Source organism: Triticum dicoccoides, chromosome 6A, assembly GCF_002162155.2.
Source record: "Triticum dicoccoides isolate Atlit2015 ecotype Zavitan chromosome 6A, WEW_v2.0, whole genome shotgun sequence".
Lineage (NCBI taxonomy): Eukaryota > Viridiplantae > Streptophyta > Magnoliopsida > Poales > Poaceae > Triticum > Triticum dicoccoides.
In genome coordinates this window covers 589,002,560-589,009,280 of record NC_041390.1, presented here as the reverse complement: position 1 = coordinate 589,009,280, position 6,721 = coordinate 589,002,560, and positions in this window count along the sequence as shown.

Genomic DNA, 6,721 nt, shown 5'->3' with positions numbered 1-6,721 from the left:
CCTTTGAGCCTGGGTGGCGGTCCAAAAGAAAACAGGCAAATCCTGGATTACCCAGGTGCCTCAATCCACCCAGATGTGTGTTTAAGTTGCCACCTTAGATAAACCATTAATTAACAATCTCACATCTGTCATGGATATCACTCACCCAATCCACGCCTACTAGCATAGCATAGCAATAATAAGCAAACGTAGAAGTAACTCCCAAAGGTTTGATAATAAACAGGTAATAGGTACTACCTCAACTACTTCCCATCCCACAATTTAATTAGATCCTAATCATGCAATGTTTGAGGATTTGATCTAATGCAATAAAACTGGGTAGTAGGAAAGGTATGATCAAGTGTTACTTGCCTTGCTGATGATCCGCGAAATCTAGAGATTCGAAGTAACAGGCGGGGCACTCCGGGTATTCTATCACAGACAAACAACAAGCATACAATAAGTACTCATCTAATGCACAGGTAAAACTCAAGTAAGAGATCTAACCATAAAGTTCAACTTAAGAACTCCGGTTTGCAAAAATAATCAAATCGAACGAAGCAACGAAAGTCAAACGGCGAAAGAAAACAACTTCGTTCTACTAATCTGGATCTAAGGCAATTTTTACAGTGGCAAAAACTTGTTTAAGTTGGTTAGACGGATAAAGGGTTTCGAGACGAAACTCCAGGCGCTTGAATCGCCTGATTCCGATAAACGAGCGAAAAGTTATACTAAAACGAAAATCGGATCAGAAATCGCGATCAGAAAATAATCACGGAAAATCCGAGAAAAAGAAAACGACGAACGGATTAACGAACGAACGTTCGTTAACCGGATCTAAACGACGAATACGTTCATTAAAACAAAGGAACGAGCGAACGCTCGCTATTTAACCTAAATCAAAAAAACCCGATCAAAATAAAAAACGGAAACTAAAAAAACCGACGAAAAACCGAACGGATTTTTTTTCGAGAAAAACGGCGGCGCGGAAATCAAGGCACCTCGGGCGGCGGGTCGGCGGCGGCGGGCGGCGTCGGCGGCGGGCGGCGCGGGCGGCGGCGCGAGTGGCGGCGGCGCGGGGCTCGAGGGTGGGCGGGGCTGGCGGCTAGGGTTTGGCCCGGGGCTGGGCTGCGGCTTATAAAGCCTGCCGGGCCAGGAGTTCTAGTCGGACACGGCCCGGTTAGGTCGGTGCGCATTTTTTTTAAATAATTACGCATAGAAGAAAACTTAAAAGAAATACTAAACGGACTCCAAAAATCCTGAAATAAATTTTCCCGGGCTTCTAAAATCAAGCCGCACAAGGTGAACATTTATTTGGGGCCTAAATGCAATTTTGAAAAACGCACATTTTTCCTAAATTCAAATAAAATACCGAAAAACTCCGAAATAAAATCTTACTTGATTTTATAATTAAATCCTCAATATTTCTTTATTTTGGGAAAGTCATTTTATTCCCTCTCTCATATTTTTGTAATAGAAATAATTGATGATAAATAATTGAAATCAAAAGATCCTATTCTCATTTTTGAGAAAACTCAAATATGAAAATAATGAAATCCCCAACTCTCTCCGTGGGTCCTTGAGTTGCGTAGAATTTCTAGGATCAAAACCAAAAGCAAATAAAATATGATATGCAAATGATGATCTAATGTATAACATTCCAAATTGAAAATTTGGGATGTTACAAACCTACCCCCCTTAAGATGAATCTCGCCCTCGAGATTCGGGTTGGCTAGAAAATAGGTGAGGGTGGTCCTTGAGCAAATCTTCCTCTCGCTCCCAGGTGGCTTCGTCCTCCGTGTGGTGGCTCCACTGAACCTTACAAAACTTGATAACCTTGCTGCGAGTGACTCGACTGGAAAAGTCAAGAATCTTAACTGGTTTTCCTCATAGGTCAAATTGTTATCCAACTGGATTGCTTCCAATGGCACTGTATCCCTCAACGGTATGTCATCCATCTCCGCGTGGCACTTCTTTAACTGAGAAACGTGGAACACATCATGAACTCCTGACAATCCTTTGGTCAATTCCAACTTGTAGGTCACTTCTCCCATACGCTCCAAAACTCGATATGGTCCTACAAATCGTGGTGCTAACTTTCCCTTAACTCCAAAACGCTTTGTTCCCCGAAGTGGTGATACTCGAAGATAAGCTCTATCTCCAACTTCGTAAATTGTCTCCTTGCGTTTAGAATCTGCATAACTCTTCTGTCTGGACTGGGCTATCTTGAGCCTATCGCGAATCAACTTCACCTTCTGTTCAGACTCTTTAATCAAGTCAGGTCCAAACAACTGGCGGTCTCCAACTTCGTCCCATGACAACGGTGTCCTGCACCTCCTTCCGTACAAGGCTTCGAAAGGGGCCATCTTCAAACTGGTTTGGCAGCTATTGTTATAAGAGAACTCTGCATATGGCAAATTGTCGTCCCAACTAGATCCATAATCTAGCGCACAAGCTCTCAGCATATCCTCCAAAATCTGATTGACTCTCTCGGTCTGTCCATCTGTCTGTGGATGAAAAGTTGTACTGAATTCTAGCCTGGTTCCCAAAGTTTCATGCAACTGCTTCCAGAACTTTGAGGTAAACTGGGTTCCTCTATCTGATACGATACTCCTCGGAACTCCATGCAAACATACTATCCTGGTCATGTATATCTTTGCCAACTTAGCACTGGTGTAAGTGGTCTTTACCAGGATGAAATGAGCTACCTTTGTGAAACGATCGACTACAACCCAAATCGAGTCATAGCCTGAACATGTTCTGGGAAATCCTGTGATAAAATCCATGCCTAGCTTATCCCACTTCCATTCGGGTATCGGCAATGGTTGTAGCAATCCTGCTGGCTTCTGATGCTCCGCCTTCACTCTCTGACATACATCACAAACTGCTACGTACTCCGCAATATCCTTCTTCATTCCGGTCCACCAGAAAATATCCTTCAAATCCAAATACATCTTGGTATTTCCTGGGTGAATCGAATATGGGGAATCATGTGCCTCTTGCAGTATCAACTTCCTGATCTCCGGGTCATTGGGCACGTAAACACGGTCTTCAAACCATAGGGTATCGTGCTCATCCTCACAAAATCCCTTAGCCTTTCCTTTGCTAAGTTTCTCCTTAATAGAAGCAATCTCCTTGTCAGTCCTTTGGGCTTCTCTGGTTTTATCCATCAATGTAGACTGAATCTCCAATGCTGCTACATAGCCTCTCAGGACTATTTCTAAACATAACTCTCGAAGATTTTCGACTAACTCCCTTGGTAATTCTCCCGTCATTAGGGTGTTGACATGACTCTTATGGCTTAATGCGTCGGCTACTACATTAGCCTTTCCGGGGTGATAATGCAATTTCATATCATAATCCTTGATGAGCTCCAACCATCTCCTTTGTCTGAGATTCAACTCCTTCTGTGTGAAAATATACTTCAAACTCTTATGATCCGTATACACCTCGCAATGGTTTCCAATCAGAAAATGTCTCCAAGTCTTTAGTGCATGCACTACGGTTGCTAACTCCAAATCATGCGTAGCATAATTCAACTCATGAGGCTTAAGCTGTCGTGAGGCATATGAAACAACTCTCCCTTCCTGCATAAGCACTGCTCTAAGTCCTCGACGTGAAGCGTCGCAATACACCTCATAATCCTTGGTCTGATCTGGCAAAATCAACATTGGTGAAGTAACCAAACGTTTCTTCAACTCCTGGAAACTAGCCTCACATTCCTCCGTCCATATGAAATTGGTATGTTTCTTCAACAACTCCGTCATAGGCTTCGCAATCTTTGAGAAATTCTCAATAAATCTCCGGTAGTGTCCTGCGAGTCCAAGAAAACTTCGGATCTCTCCAACTGTTGTTGGTGCTTCCCAATTGGTCACAGTGATAACCTTTGTGGGGTCAACTGCTATTCCTTCTCCGGATATAACGTGTCCGAGGAATCCTACTTCCTTCAACCAAAACTCACATTTGCTAAACTTGGCATATAATTGATGTTCTCTGAGCTTTCCAAGAACCAAACGCAAATGTTCCTTATGCTCCTCTTCGTTCTTCGAGTAAACCAGGATATCATCAATGAACACTATGACGAACTTATCCAAGAACTCCATAAACACCTTGTTCATCATGTTCATAAAATATGAAGGTGCATTAGTCAGGCCAAATGACATAACGGTATACTCGTACAACCCATACCTGGTGGTAAAAGCCGTCTTGGGTATATCCTGTTCCTGAATCTTCAATTGGTGGTATCCTTTACCTTAGCTCCTTGCAATCGATCAAACAGATCATTGATCATCGGTAGTGGGTACTTGTTCTTGATTGTTACTTCATTTAATCCTCGATAATCGACAACCATCCTTAACGATCCATCCTTCTTCTCTACTAGAAGTACTGGCGATCCCCAAGGTGAAGAACTTGGGCGAATATAACCTTTATCCAGTAACTCCTTAATTTGCTTCTTAATCTCCACCAAATCCTTTGTAGGCATCCTGTATGGTCTCTTAGATATTGGCCCTGTGCCTGGCAATAGCTCAATCAAAAACTCAATGTCTCTATCTGGTGGCATGCCTGGCAACTCCTCTGGAAATACATCAGGGAATTCCTTTACCACTGGTACTTCCTCCTGCACAACTCCTGTTAAGCAATTTACTTGAGTCCTCTTTGGCACATGTCGGGATACATACTTGATCCTTCTCCCTTCTGGGGTGGTAAGCAAAATTGACTTACTAGAACATTCAATATTCCCTTCATACTTTGATAACCAATCCATGCCTAATATCACATCCAATCATTGGGATTCCAATACTATTAGGTCTGAGGGGAAAACATAGTTACCAATCCTTAATGGTAACCGATCACACCATCGACTAGCCACATATTCTGCTCCAGGCGAGGTTACTAACATGGGTGACCTAAGGGCTTGGGTTGACAGGTTATACTTATCCACAAATCCCCTTGAGATGTATGAATGTGATGCACCAGTATCAAAAAGAACGAGTGCAGTAAATGACTTAACCAAAAACTTACCTATTACTGCATCAGGCTGAGCTTCAACCTCCTCCACGCTAACGTGGTTCACCTGTCCCCTGTTGAAAGGGTTCGGCTTCTTCCCAGAGCTTCCATTGCTATTTCCATTTTGTAATTCAGGACATTCATTGGCATAATGTCTGGTCTTCGAACACTTAAAGCAAGTGACTTGGCTCAGGTCTTTTTTGGCTGGGGTTGATGGGTTGGTGCGGTTCTGGCCGTTGCTTCCTCCATTACCATTACCATTCCTGGGGCCATTGTGATTGTGCGAGCTACCTCCTCCATGGGTATGCTGAAAATGTCCTCCCAGTCTAGGGGTAAAACATGGCTTCAGCTGAGCTCCTGAATTGTACTTTCCTTGTGCATACTTCCTCTTGCGACTTTCAATTTGCTGTTGCTTCCTTTCAATCATAAGAGCACGATTTACCAACTCCTGGTAGTTGTTGAAGGTTGCTACCATCAGCTGCATGCTCAACTCATCATTCAGTCCTTCCAAAAACTTTCTCCTACTTAGCTGCATCCGTAGCAACGTCATCTGGGGCATAACGTGCTAATTTACTAAAGTCCTCCACGTACTGGCCAACTGTCCGTCCTCCTTGGCGCAAGTTGCGAAACTCACGCTTCTTCATGGCCATAGCTCCTGCTGAAACATGGGCAGTGCGAAAAGCCTGCTGAAACTGGTCCCAAGTGACAGTGTCGACAGGGAAAGTGGCTGTGAAATTCTCCCACCATGATGTTGTGGGTCCTTCAAGCTGATGTGCGGCAAACTTCACCTTCTCCGCATCCGTGCATCCTGCTGTGGTTAACTCTCTAGCTGTCTTGCGGAGCCAATCATCTACTACTATTGGCTCAGTGCTACTGGAAAACACCGGCGGGTTCAGCCTAAGAAAACGGGCTAAATGATCGACAGGTGGTGGTGGTGGATTGTTGTTGTTGTTCCCCTGATTCTGATACTGGACTAGCAACTGCATCAATGTGTTCTGCTGCTGGATCAACTGAGTGAGCTCCGGTGGAAAGGTAAATCCGGGGTCACGTCTCGGAGGCATCTGAGGGTTTAGAAAAGATGAGATTTAAGAATAGAGGGGGTCTAAAGAGAAAACACTACCCATATGCACATGAGGCAAAATCAAACAATTCACTTCATTCATTCAATCAAACAAGGGCATAAAATCGATCTAACTATCGCAAAAGTGCTCGGACTATAATATTTACATGGTGGACTACTACTACTGATGAGGTGGTCTACTAGAAATATTCTTCGGTTGCAGACTCCATGATATCTGCTCCGGCTTCATCAACATAGTCATCATCGCTATCATCTGGATCCGAATCGGTGTCGTCGATGATGATGTAGTCTTCCGGGCGTATATCCTTGGGTTCTTCGTCTTCATCTACTGGTGTAGGGCCTCCCATAAATATCCTGATATTCATTGTTAGGTCGGCACTCTTGTCCACTAATACTTCAATTTCTTCATAATCTTCATGTGTAGCCTTGAGTTCTTCCTCTAGTTTCTTGATTCTTGTCCTTGCCTTCTTCAGGTCTATCATGTCGGTGCACATCTAGTTCTCCTAACGTCGAATGTGTTGGTTTAACTCCTGGATAAAAGCTGCAATTGATATATCCTTCCTGGTGCTGATCATCTCCCAGTGCTCATCTCGGCGCCCACAAATCTGGTAGATAGTATCCTGAGATCATTTCGGTAGACTTTTCCAATGCGTC